Raw genomic sequence first — 14,842 nt, forward strand, 5'->3', positions numbered from 1 at the left:
CTAACTCAAGTCGACAATCCTATTTGCCAAGATGGACACAAGTTTGGTCGAGTGCCGGTGGTGTTCGAGTCGACGATAAATCAAAATAAGTTGCCACATTTAATAAAGACGGGTAATCATATTTGGCCGACATATTGCGAGGCATTGTGAAAAACATATTGAGCAATGCCAAGTCCGGACAGATATATAACGATAAAATCGGTAACAGAACATCAAGATTTTGTAATAGAAAATGGATCTCGCGCAGAATAAACACGGGAAATCCCGTCGTATTGTTGTTTCTCTGCCGTCTCAATCGCTTTACCGATGCCGAAAAGACTAAGTTGCGTTGGTTCATTACGCAATTTCTCTTCCGTCTTTATATTGCTGTTCTATAAGCGCAACATTATCACGGCATTTACAAATAGACCTTGTTTTATAAGTTGATTTCTTACATTCTTTAGTCATTTCACCCGAAGAAGTTGAAACCAGGTGTGTTGGCGTCCATCGGTCTCAACACAATTCTATTCCCTATCTACGGTTAATATGGACATTTGCCATCTTAGATAAGTTGATAATAGGTTGGTAAATGACGCGTTGTGCCTTCCCCATCTGCCTAACAAGAGAGAGAAAAACGGCTGCGAATACCGGAACTCTAACTTCTTTTACTTAAACTTTAATTTTTTACAATCGACGGAATTGACTGCTCTGAAGAGATCTCGTTTCAATCGCGAAAGCGCTCGACCAATAATTACGACTTGACGTAATTCGTAACTTCGCTTCCGTAACTCAAAATAATTCCGTAAATCCTAAGTTACGTGCAAGCCTAATTCCGACTGTCAGAAAGGTATTTAATTCAATTTGTCGGGAACAAACTTTAAGCGATGAGGCTCTATGCACTTTAATGTGTGAATGTGAATCTATTATAAATGGACGTCCAATTACAACAGTTTCAAGTGATCCGAATGACTTGACACCGCTGTCTCCAAATTCATCGCTGTTATTAAAACAGGAACCTGTTCTTCCACCAGGTTTGTTTGTACAAAAGGATGTGTATTCGAGGAAACGATGGAAACAGGTCCAGTATATGGCAGATATTTTCTGGCAAAGATGGAGAAAGGAATATCTACCTCTTTTACAACAAAGAAAAAAGTGGAACAAACCCCAACGTAATATGTGTGAGAACGATATTGTTCTCATTGTGGATCATAACTTGCCACGAAACACCTGGCTTTTGGGCAGAGTAATTAAGACTTTCCCTGGCAAGGAGAGTCTTGTTCGATTCAGACCCAATTTTCTGTTCTTCAAAGACCTGTTACAAAGCTTATATTATTGCATGCTTGTAATTAGCAAGTTAGCTTGTGCATAAAATTTCTTTTGTATGACACAATTTCGTTATATTTGGTGTGTTTGTTATTTGTTTAAATGTGTGTGTGGAAATCTGTAAATTGGTGTATGTGGACACAAATTTTCAATTTCCAAGGGGCCAGGGTGTTACCGCCAATATCTTGAAGTATAATTATTTCTCCCGCAAGTTGACGCCAAGGACCAGCTCATCGAATGCTTGGTTATTGCACCACAATGACTTTGTGGAAGTGACGTCACGGGACCGCGCACGCTGCAGGGTTCTGGAAGTTTCTGGCTGATGGCTGTTTTGACGTCGGTCTGAGAGTGTTATTTTAGGGTTTATAATTGATTAATTAGTGAACGACTTAGGCTTGTAGTGTTAGTAAAATGTAGGGTATTTATTTGTACTGCTAATAATAGTGTATTATTGATATTCCTCACAGTTGTTATTGTAATATTGCTAAGTAATTCAATCAAGATATTGTGATTTAATGTTCAAGTTACTGCTTGACGACCCTTGAGGACACAACGTCAAGTAAGTTTATACATATAGTTTTGTATTCTAAGTTGTACATGGTCTGTATTTGTTTTCCTGTCAGGCCTTGAAAGTGCCGGCAGAGGTAATTTATGTATTTATTTATTATAACCGTTAGTGATGCCATATTTGGTCATTAGGTGATTGTGTGACGTAATATAGATATTTAAGGTTTGTTTACAATAGTATAGGCCTACTGATACGATACTGCCCCGAACTTATTATTATTTGTGTATTTATTATTTTCATATTATTTCAGAAAACCGTACTGCTGTATTGTTGTCGTACTTCTTTGTATTGTGCATCTGTTCGTACCAACGACTAACATACCATGATGCGCAACTAAAGCCTTAGCCAATGAGGAGTGTCTGACGCGATACGCTCCATTGCGGCAACTTGATTCGTTAACGCCCACTCGAGTTCCCAGCGTTTTGCTGCAGTTTCACCACATCTGTTGGTCGCATCGTACTCACGAGCTGTAGTTGTTATATAATAAGTGGCTATTATGACTAATAAAGGTAAGTCTACCATTTCTATACGTTAGATATATACTATATATATTAGTGTGTTTCCCTTAGCGGGTGACTATTCAGGGAGTCACCATGTGCTAATATATGACATACAGAGCTGCCGAGTTTAAATCCCTGAATCAGATCCTGGATTTGATGATACATTCAGACATTACCTGTCAGCCCCGTACTAGACTCATTCATGTTAGAGGATCATTAACTGACAGTATTTATAGATCTTGACGAGGCAATGGAAGAAAAGTTTACTTTGAATGAGCAAAAGTAAGACAGCTATTGAAAAGAGAGCTACAGAGGACAAAAAGTGTTATGAGAGGTTTAATGCAGGACCACCAACAGATCATGCATTCAATTATCTTATCATCAATATATTTTCTGGTTTTTATTCTATAGATAACACATACTTAAATGGATATTTTCATGACAATATTTTTGCTAATAAACAACTTATTCAGTGATTTATAAAAAATAACTTATGTTTTATTTCAAGGTGCTCAACGTGTCAAAAGTTATTTTCCAGCGTGGCAACAAGGTAATATTTACATAATTGTAGACTCCTCCATAAATTTCATGATTACTAATACAACTTCCACAACTCAAGATAAACATTAAGGGCAGATTTTTTAAACACCATGGGATAAATCTGTCAAAATAATTTTGAATTTTTTTTCATTTTTAGGCAGAGATATTAGTGTGGGGAAAATTGTAGTGGAAGATCATTGCAGCCACTGTTCCTATTTTACCAAATGTGGTCGAATACTTACAATTGTTACTGAAGAAAAGTCCTAAGTGATCAAATGTTATCCTTCAGCTGTGATGCAGTTAGCATCCCCACACTGGAACAGAGTATTCCAGGTTTACTATACCCTCCAGTCTGTCTGGAAATTATTTGATAGATTCACAGCTAAAGAAATGGATAAAACGAAAGGTCCGGTGCTTAATATTTGTTTGGATTTGAGTATGTTTAGATACCCTAATTTTACGGAACATATGACTTACTGGCAAAAATTGCTTAATTGGCTTTTTATTCATACATAAGGCTATAAAACGCAACTGTTTTCTGAGCAATATTGGTTTTGGATGTTGGCAATAAAGCACTACATGATTCATACATTGTGCGCACCAGCTTAACAGGCGCTTGATCGATTTTAATTTTAAGTATTGACACCCTTTCATTGACATTCATGGTAATCAATAATGCGATATCTTAATATTACACCCCTGTTCCTTATGTTTTCCAGATTTACTAGATTCAAGTACTATCATATTGAATGACGATGAGGTCCATATAATCCAATACATTGCTGGGTGTATTTTACAAAAAATGCAAAAACGATGCCAAGACCCGGAAGACTGCAAAAGAATTCAGTCATTATTTAATCCCGAACGGGACTGTTTGATAACTGACTCTATGGTTGCAGTAATGCAGGAAACAGAATATGGACGCTTAACCGTACCATTGCCCAGTGTCCTTGAACTATGTAAGCTGCTCGAAATTGAATTTAGATGGAACTATGCTCATGAAGGTGTTGTAGCCACAGTTTTTGAAAATTTTAATATAGAATCATTTAGTATTGCCCAAAACGATATTAGCATGCTGGACATCTTGGAGAAATTATGTAAGTTCTACCTGAAAATAAGGTGCCATCAAACAGCTAGAACCAGAATTTATCCATATGAAAACTGCTTAAAAAATAAATGTAGATGAAGGGCATGATCTCTTTTCACTTTATTTTGCAATATAGTGCGTTTAGATGTGATTTCGGTTTTATTTTTATTAGTTTAGCAGTAATTAAACAAAGTATTCTATTTTTCATAACCAAATGTTCATTTCATGGAATATAATATATTTTCATGACAATAGGCAATATAGGTTGCATAATAAAAATACAGGGAGAACTGTTTGAGTTGTCCCAGCGACAGATGATTTTCAGTTGCGTATTTCTGGGATGAAAATTATTTTCAAACCAAATCAGTCGCTGTGGAATCAAATCAATGCTATGGAATGGCTGAAGCATTTTTAGGCGCTCCCGTAGTATGTGTACCAAGATAGCGCACAACCTGATAACCCCAACTTGGTACACATATTACGGCCGCACCCTTGTTTATATCCAAAATTTGGCCAAGTATTCATAATATCGAACCATTTATCCATAGACAATGCTGACCAAGAGCTCTGGCCCACCTCTCTGCTGCATCAATTTTGCAGCAGTCTTAGATAGCTCCTGGGCTGCATATTTGACAATACTTTTGGGTATCTTTGTAAGCACAAGTGGGATTAAAGGATGGTACTGCACAAAAATGGTCATCTTTTTTTAATAGGCGAATTCCACCAGCGTGACTCGCAAACACATTATTGCGTACTGTTTTGAGTAAAAGAAACGATCAGGACCATTGATACATGTATATGGGGAAAATTAACTTCAAATTATTTAACTCTTGGAACATTTTACGGTTTGCACTAAGTCCATCAGTAACGAGTGCGATGAGCCCTAAACCCACATTCTTGGGAATTCTCCAACGCTTTTCCCGAAAATGCTGGCGAGATGGTCTGAGCGGATAACGTCAAGGGCTTTGAAAACTTCCCAATCAAATCATGTGCATAAACTTGCAGTGCATTGTGTGCAGGAACTTTTTTCTCGAATCTCCCAAGTCATCAAAGCCAACCATATCTTTTTTTAAATTGTAGACAATATTTTCTTCGACTAAAAAGATAGGTTTGTCGATCGACTAAGTTATGCCAGGTATTGAACCAAATTACACACAACCAGATTTGTCTCAATTTCGCACATTAAAGTTTGTTTAATAATAATAATTGTACAAATATAAATTTGGGCAATCCTCTACTAATTTTGTTCGCCTACATCAATTTGTGTAAAGGAACTGAAACTTATGGACAGGTGTATGTACGGGCGCGCAGCCAGGATTTTCAAAAGGGGGGGGGGGGTCATAATCATAAATTCCCATTGCGGTTTGTAACAGTCTTCGCATTACGCGCTCGTTAAAGGGACGTCTTTTCAGCGTATAATGATTATTCTTGTCGCGTGAAATATTCAATCTCTGACAACTACAAAATTCTAAAATGTCTTTATATATTAGTTTAATTGTGTTCGACGTAACTCGCGGTTGCTTCTTCTTACGTCAAAATTAAAACATTAGTTCTCTGAAATGCCACGGCGATCGGTGGACATAAAAATATGAGATAAACGATGTACTTAATTTTAATACGTATTTTTGGAATCTTGCCAACTCGTTATCGCCGTTAGAAAAATCTCAATAACTGATATAAAATCCCAAAAAGTACAATTTTATTTCGTACAATGAAAATGCATATGAAGTATATTGTTAAATCAAAAATACATAATTCATCGCCGCGATTACGCCACTTGTTAAAAGAGCCGACGTTTACAACGAAAAATGAATTTTCTGTTGTGCAAAGTAATCAATTCGTGACCGATAAGGGCATATTTAAAATATCTTGCTTTATTAATTTAATTCTCTTCATTTTAACCAGCGTTTGCGTCGACAAAACAAAACAATTTTTTACAATTCACATTTTCAAAATACCTCGACCATTTGCCGACATAAAAATTTGTGGTAACTGCCCGTCGCCTATCATATATTGTTTTGATCCGTATTTTTTCTATTTTGCAAATTCGACAAATTTGAGATGTGCTTGTAACATTGACTCCCCTCAATCGCAATGCTGAAACTTAATACTGAATATTTTTAAAGATAAAACCTCCTGAAAAATCCGTAAATCTGCTGTAAATTCTCATGGAGTAAAATTTATTTCAGTACAATAAAAATTGATGGATATACTTCAGATTAATTATCTTATATATCATCACAAACCGGGAAAAAATCGTGTTTTCAACCTTGTTTAATTATAACACAAAAATTTTCTACGACAATTTTAAAGTAATGGATAAAGACAAATCCCACCCACAATTAACCGTGTTTCGATTTTAGTGACGGTATGTTCCTAAACGGCGACCAAACATAATGTGCGCCGTAGGCACACGAAATTTTGCGACTAGAAAAGCGTTTTTAGACTGTCGTGGGACTCAACAAAACTTATATTGTTTACGGTTTTATTTTCAGTATTTTATAATGCCGCTTTCCAATCAAATTTAGATCGCGGTTTTACTCCTATAATAATAACTCACGAATTCACAATTCCGTGCAAAGTACAAAAATAAAATAATTATCATGTTTATCATGGCACAAATTTATGATTTAGAAAGAATAAAAACCGACGTAAGGGCGTTTACGGCCTAAATAACACGCTGATGAAAACATGGGCGATTTTAGCAGAAGGCTATTGCACGCTTTTTCAGTTTTCACATTTCCGTGCGGGTACAAAAAAAAAATAATTATCATTGTTCCCGCGGCACAAATTTGTGGTTTAAAGAGAATAAACACCAATGTAAAGGGCGTTCACAGCATAAATAACATGCCGCGTTGATGAAAACGAACGGCGATTTTAGCAGAAGGCAATCGCACGTGTTCTCGGCAACTTTTTCACTTTTCAGAAAATTCAAAAGGGGGGGGGAGGGGGGGTTCGACCCCGAAACTCCCACCCTGGCTGCGCCACTGTGTATGTATATTCACTTGGCTATCAGTCCTCGAGCTCGTAATAGAAGTAAAACAAGGAAAATCTTCAAAACACTGTTTGCATCTTTTCCCAGAATAAATAAATATTTCACAATTTAGTGATCTAAAATAATGATAAGAGACATTTCTTATTATTGCTCGAAGGAAGTGCCCATATAGCAGTGTTGTTAAGTCATTTGCAAGATGATACTGTTAGTGGATGCATAAATAGACGGTTCCATTACATTTGAACCCACGTACATTTGAACCCATGACAATTGCACCTGTATGCTATTGCACCTATGGAATTTTTTTTGTTTCACGGATAGTTAAACCCATACTAACCCTAACCCATGGGTTTTAGCACCCGCATATAGATTGAACCCGTGGATATACGCATGGGTTCAAATGTACGGTCACCTAAATAGACAGAACTACACTCAGGCGAATGAGCTGAAGTTGATTTATGTACTTTTTGAGTGAAAAAATTGTAAAATTTTCAAGGTAATAACATGATGATATCAACACCAGTGGTGAACAATGTGCATTCTTGAAACAGATGATTAGAGAAAATATGTAATACTTTTAAGCAAGCAATCTGAGCTGTGGAGGCCCTTGTGGAGGTTTAAATTTTTTGAATTAGATCTCGAAAAGGACACTTCAAAATGTTGACTTGTTGTAGAACTGGAATTGCTGCTGCCAGTTATCCCCTCACAAATGATCGATGTATAAATAATATGCAGGATATTTGATAAAGTTGTTTCTTTTACATCAATATCATTTAGTCCTTCCGATGTTACACTAGTCCAGCCATGATAAATTGCACTGATCTCCGACTCTGAATCAATGTTTATAGCTACACTTGATTGCTCTGCAGCTGATTAGGGCTTGAGAAAAAATTGAATATTGTCTTCTAAATCCTGGTATTTCCAGTTGAAGGGTGAATAAGTTGATGCACATTTATTCAAGTCTTGCAAATTTTTATGACATTTTTTCAGTTACTTTGATCTTTTTTGGAGAAATCTATCCAAAGTTGGCGTTCATCTTGGGTATTGAACCAATTTTAAGACGTGACGTGACTGTGATGCTTTGTTGAATATTCCTCTCTTTTATTATAAAATCAAAATCTTAAACTTATTTTTTTGAATGTTATTTTCTTCCAAGTGCCCTTCACAAATTTTTACTCGTCACGTAAATACAGGTGTTTAATATCAGAATCAGCCTGTAGATAGACCAATCACATTTTTTTCAATTTTGTCTGCCCATATAAATTTTGCACCGGAACAAAATCGCTTGGATGGTGCCAAAAACAGGGTGCAAGATCCACTGACACTATCTCAACACCGATTAGGCCTACTTATGTTGATGAGTGATGTGAATAAATAGCCTATAATACAAATTATTGAATTATGCAATTCTAAAAAAAAGTACCCTAAAAGAAAAAATGAGTTGACTTTGAAAAAAGGAATTGGTACTTTCTGACTTATAGTATTTGGTGAATCTGTGAATACTATAGTGTTGGTATGTTATTCGTAAGTTATAATAGTAGAATTATATCTCCTAGACTGGGGGAGTGGGGTATGTAACTAAACATATCGTAATTCAGTACCGGACTCACAAAACATAAGAAATAAAGTAGCCTAGCTTACGATATTCGGGTAGAATATTGCAGTATTGAGGTGTTTCATAGAACGCAAAGTTACCTGTTGTACTTACATTGTCTTGCGGGGGAAACTACTAGTTGAAGCCAAAGGTAAATCTAATCTAGGGCCTATCTTGGATTAAACTAAAGAGACACCCTTAAGATGGACAATCGGCATTTGATGTTTTATCCACTTTAAAGTATTGAACCAACTTAATGAAATACTATAGGCTGCTGAGCTAAAAATATACAGCGAGATATTTTGTGCACATACCACCGTCTTCACCAATCCCCGAGCAAATCAAGTGATCGCAATGGAGCGTGAAGCTGCAGAAACTCGTAACGCGAATAACTTTGTTTGTTTTATTAATGTGGGCGTGGCTTTCTCGGCTAGTTTCATCCCCCTGGTTCGTACTGTGTATCTGTTCATACTGCAGTACTGCATCTGTTCGTATTGTTTTACACTGTTTGAAGCACATCACAAGAAAATAAAAGCAGGTAATCTATTACTGATCTGATACACAAACTTGGCACTGTCAAATGATGATTAGTGTGTAATTTCTTTTCAGGAAAAAGGAAAGATAACCCAATATCAGCTGATTATGTCCCATCAATATTTGAATTTTCGCCATCCCCAGAGAGGAAAAGAATAGTTAGAAAAATGTGGATTTTGAGGAAAGGCAAAAGGCAGGACCATTTCGACAAATTCTGTTAACTTGTATGCGTTGCAATATCACTTTGCAGTTGTTAGCATAAACTTAATGTGTCTTTCGACTAGACCTACCACATTTTAAAAGAAGCCGCCTAAACCCATTTTCACTAGAAGAACCATAACACTGTAAAATATTTGATAGAAATTACCTCTCAAGGCATCATATCTTCCATTTGAAAGGGCTGTGGAGGCAGATACATTTTTTACTCTAAATTATGGCATGTTACTTCCAGGTTATCTTATCCTTGCTTATAGATATCTTGATGTTAGTGACTCCAACTGACCCAGGCATGCCACACTGAAAATTCCCACGTGTACCAATAAAATTAAGCAGTTGGATGGAGCCTTCAGACCTTGAAAACAGTCGAATCTGGGCACGATGGATTCATGTGAAACACGTAATATGCATTTATAAGCAAAAATATCCCATCCTGAGCAGCACCGATCCACAACCTCCTGCCTATGGAATCAAAACATTAGACAAATTGGTCTACTGTGCGCATTCACAAATCTTTGCGAATCAAGTGTGCCTTTGGACTAAGGAAAATTTAGCATTGAAATGGTCAACCTTAATATAAACCTGGTATCTGCAGATAAAACCAATTGTTTTTTAAAAAATATTTTTGATGTGCTTCATTTTTCAAATATAATTTGTAATTACTGTAAAGTGTGTGATACATTTGGTACCATGAATACCATTTGCAAATTAGCTTGAAATAAAATTTTAGACTCAAGTCATGAAGCGTTAAGTTTCATTTGCAACTGTATTTGGTTGTAGTATCGGTGTCCAACTTTAGACTGAAACCTTCACTACCAGACCTACCGAAACAAAACAAAAAATTCTTGATAGGGCCGTATTGAAGTTGCTTTCGTTCAAGCACAATGCCACTGTGGTCTTGTTGCAACTTAAACTTTGCCATCCATCTATTCAATGGTCGCAACCATATCTGTAAGATAATGGATACAGATTCACTCGATATTATGATCTTGCACCGCAGAACATTCGGTGACGTCATATCAAACAAAAACAAATATCACAGAGCTAACAGAAATATTTGAAATAAATAAAAGTGATAGCCTTCTGAGGAAAAATTCAAACTTCAACCACTGAAAATTTCAAAGCAATTGGTCCAGTATTCGAAGAGAAAAGCGATTTTATAATGATGGTGACGAAAAATAATAACAATAAGAAGAGTGCCAGCATAAAATGCAAAACGATCGTTATGTCCACTACGTGTCCAAAAATAAATTGAATAAAACAGACAAGAAGCTGTAATGCTCTTTCCCCGACCTTTGACCCACTAATCCTACTCAAGTGGATCACAACTACTGCATTGTAGTGAAAACAGCTGGAGAAAAACTTGAGCAAGCTTTGAAAGAAATTGAGAATTTAAAAACTCAAGTTTCAAAGCTGTCAATATCTAAATTTGGTATGGAACGTTTCAAGGCGTCAAGCTCCATGATTAAATATTATACTGGCTTTAGTTCCTATTGTTTATTGATTGACTTTTTCAACATATTGTTGGACCGTGCTAACTCTTTAACACTATGGTCTGCTGTAAGCGAAGAAGTTTATAATGGAAGTAGCGATTTTTCAGACCATCCCTGTAAGAAGCGATCGCTTCCACTGGCTGATGAACTGTTTTTATTTTTGTGTCGTCTGAGACAGGGCTTTGATGAGATCCATTTTAGTGATGTTTTTTGCATATCACAATCCACTGTCTCTCGGATAGTTATCACATGGGCCAATTTTCTTTATTTTACCTTGGAGTCTATCCCAATTTGGCCTACTCGTGAGCAGGTTTATGAAAATATGCCACAGTGTTTCAAAAACCAAGGTTATGGACCTACACGCATAGTCCTTGACTGTTGTGAAATTTTATGCCAGTCACCATCTTCACTCATGCTCCAAAGGGAGTTTTTTTCATTTTATAAAAACCGTACAACATTAAAATGTTTATTGGGTATTGCTCCCCATGGTCCAATAACTTTTGTCAGTTTATTATTTTGCGGTAGCATATCAGACAGTGAAATAACCCGGAGATCTGGAATTTTGAGTTTGCTTGAAAGAGGGGATTCTGTAATGTGCGACAAAGGATTTGCCATCAGGAGTCTCTTGGAAGTGAAAGGTGTGGGTCTAAATATTCCTCCATTCAACTTTAACGGGCGGTTCGAATATGATGAGGCATTGCGGTCCAGCAAGATTGCTTCACTTAGAGTCCACGTAGAACGAGCAATCAGAAGGGTGAAAGAATATCAGCTATTCGAAGACAGAATACCACCGAGTATGCTAGGAACAGTTAGTTAATCAACTAGCCTATAGACCAGTGATTCTCAAACTAGGGGGACCAGAGACAGGTTGAAGATATTACCAATTACGGACTTTCATACGAACCATCGGAGCGTGACGGCTGCTGCCAGACACTGTTTTTACCTCACTTTTGGGGGACGCGGCGGTTTCGCTTTTCATTCGCGAGTTTGAGCTGTTGCTTGGTTGAGGGCCAATGTTGCACCTGGAGTGTACTGGGTCAGGTGGAACTCGTAATATCTTTTTCGAAGGTATAAAATACGGTACCGTACTATATATACTATGCTGACTATATTAGATAGGATGTCCGGCTACCAGTACCGCAGTACCTGGTAGCACTGAAGTCCGGTACCTGCCATACAGTCTTCTAGTTGTGTCAATGCCACTGCTTACTACCGCGTTCCGAAAATAAAACCTTGTCCGAATTATGAAAACTATTGTAATATAAGCCCTTTAAAATGATAGTCCATACCTAAATTAGAAGAAATTGTAACTTGATGGCAAATTTGTGGAGCGAAATCACAGGCTGAAAGACGTCTGTTTGCTGTTGCTGACTTGACTACATAAGGTGAATATAAGTTGTAATCGGAAACCTCACAAAAATACACTATGACAAACCTTTCAAATATTGCATTGGGCCTAAAGACTCCAATCATGAAATAACAAAACATGTTGATTCTAAACAATCATATATTATAGTATATATTTCGATACAAGGTGAAATGACACAAAGTTTCTAACACTGATATGACATTACTGTTTAACATATATAATTTTCGTTGCTTTTTTGATTTTATATATTAGAATCTGAACCTATATATTATTTACATTAAAAACATTAACTATGACAATAGACAATACGTTTATTTCGTCGTGCCAGAAATCACAACACAAGTTCACAACAGATAAAAAATTATGCATTACAGTAACAGATTTCATTGCAATTGACAGGAAATCGCGAAGGACCAGAAATGGTCATCATAAGTCAGCGACACCTAGATTTAAGACGAGTCAAAAGTAAAAATTGCAATTAAAGAAAGCAATGGATACAAAGACAAACTTAGTCATTCAAAAAATTACCAACAAAACAGGGAGTGATATAAATATTCATATACGGTAGCATTTGGGAGAGAGAAAAAAAACATAAGGCGGGAAAATTCAGTGATTATTTTTTTTTTTATCTTCGTTCATTTCATCATGCAGGAAAGAATACAGAAACGGATTTAGTCGCAATTTAAAAACAGGTGGCTTTCATCGCAAGAAACAGAAGGGGTCATCATAAGTCTGCGACACCAACATTTGAAATGAGTCAAAAATTGAAATAATAAAAAAGGTGACGGTAGAGAATATTAGTCATTCGAAAAAATTGTCCAACAAGGGGATTCCTGTGAAACATCACATATAATTTTAGAATGAGATAAAAAAAAGTCTGGGAAATACAATAAGACACAGACACAGTAATTTTGAGAAAGAAAAAAAAAGGTTTAGCATATCAATTTGCTGAACTTCTGTATAATGGCAACTATTAAATATTGTCACTTGGAACATCAAATCGAGCTATATTTTTTTATTTGCAGAAGAATAAATAAATATAAAATTACATAACTTTTAGGTACGAATGCGAAAGCAGAATTTATACTCCATGTACATCCAACATATGAGATTTGAAAGTGAGAAGAGAAAATGATGCAGTTTAAATCTGACTGTGAAATAGGAAAAACAGTCTCGGTGAACTTATTGCCACCAACTAACAAATGTCAGCCTGGCCATCAAAAATCCAGAGAACAGAAACATATTCAAGCCTTATAAAATAGAAAATTTAGAATGAGGTGATTGAGGTATGTCATATTTTATAAAGCAAAATCAATTCATCGCGACTGTAAAAGCTATCATTTTCATTCCCAAAATCACCACCATTTTATACAGTTCATGATTCGTTCGCTGTTCTACATAGGTAATATATATTCAAAAATTTGCATTGCACCTTATTCATCATGTATGTTTTTCTCAATATATTTCAGATGGTGATTATACAATCAAAAAAAGCTGTGGTGAAGTTCAAACAAAGTGTACCCTTGCTAAGCATTCTTGGTTGGGAAAGTTGAATTGTGTTCTCGTGTTGTTGCAATATATTTTGAACCTAATTATGTTGGGAATTCTAAATTAAGCAAAATATTATTGTGTTCAAATTTGAATGAAGAAATTGTTTCTTTTTTATTAATGCTGTTGCAACTAAAGCCAGTGTAATAAGACCAGATCCCAATTTATTGTAAATTTGAGACATAACTTTCTTCAAAAAATTAAGTCTACCTTAAATTTCAAATGCCATTCACTTATTAATTTCTTGCATATCACCATTATTGCAATTTATACAAATCAACTTATGTAAAATTTCATTTTTAATAAAAATAAAAAATATCATAATTATTGTTGAGTGTTCGAGAGGTGCGAGTTTGACACCCTCTGGTCTACCGTGCTGAGAATGCATCCAAATGATTTCAGCCCCGATCATCTATTAAACAAATTCCACATCCAGTAGGGCATTTATGCAGAGTCCCAACAACTTGGGGGATCATTCCTTTTCCTAATTTTCAATTGTAATCTTCTTATTAAAACATGATTGGTTCCTAATCCTGCATGAAATTTCCTTTCTTGATAGCTGCTTTCTCCCTCCATATAGTTACATTCTTTTGCAGTTCATTACAATATACAATACAATTTTATTTCGATTACTATTACTTTGCAAAGTACTTCATTTCATAGATAGCTCTTAGGTATGTAATCCTTTTCCTCTGGAAAGTTTGTCTCCCAAATATCAGGCAAATCCTGCTCAGTGTATTCCAGTGCAATGACTGAATGAGAAAATCCAGTCTGCCAGTACCATCACTTTTGAAGTAGCTCCGTCTGATTTGTGTGACTGTGTAACAGAGCAGCTCAAATGCATAACAGATATACAAGCTAATCTGTATTCAATCTATAAATGAAGAAAAGATTGTTGAAAAAACGCTACCACACAACGATATATTTAAACAAGTCAAAACAACGCACAAGTATAAACCTGACGAAACGTGCTACGCAACGAGTGTCCCCCTAAACAGCACAAAAAACGTAGCTGGCAGCATCGGTCAAAGGTTATGAAAGTTGGTAATCCACATGGGGAACACTGGCATTTTTTTTTATTTGCCTATTATAATTT

At 36.0% G+C, this 14,842-nt stretch overlaps 1 long non-coding RNA gene across 2 annotated transcripts; it reads left to right on the forward strand.

The window, feature by feature from the left end:
• The first annotated feature begins 609 nt into the window (after positions 1–609).
• Positions 610–3,768, forward strand: LOC120344661 (uncharacterized). 2 transcript variants are annotated; one of them, XR_013475555.1, is made up of 5 exons: positions 610–1,861; positions 2,121–2,379; positions 2,607–2,920; positions 3,068–3,316; positions 3,630–3,768. It is a non-coding gene; the product is annotated as an uncharacterized LOC120344661 (long non-coding RNA). The 2 variants fall into 2 exon arrangements; XR_013475554.1 differs by having other exon boundaries at positions 617–1,861; positions 2,879–2,920.
• Positions 3,769–14,842: the final 11,074 nt, after the last annotated feature.

This window comes from Styela clava, chromosome 5, assembly GCF_964204865.1.
Source record: "Styela clava chromosome 5, kaStyClav1.hap1.2, whole genome shotgun sequence".
NCBI lineage: Eukaryota > Metazoa > Chordata > Ascidiacea > Stolidobranchia > Styelidae > Styela > Styela clava.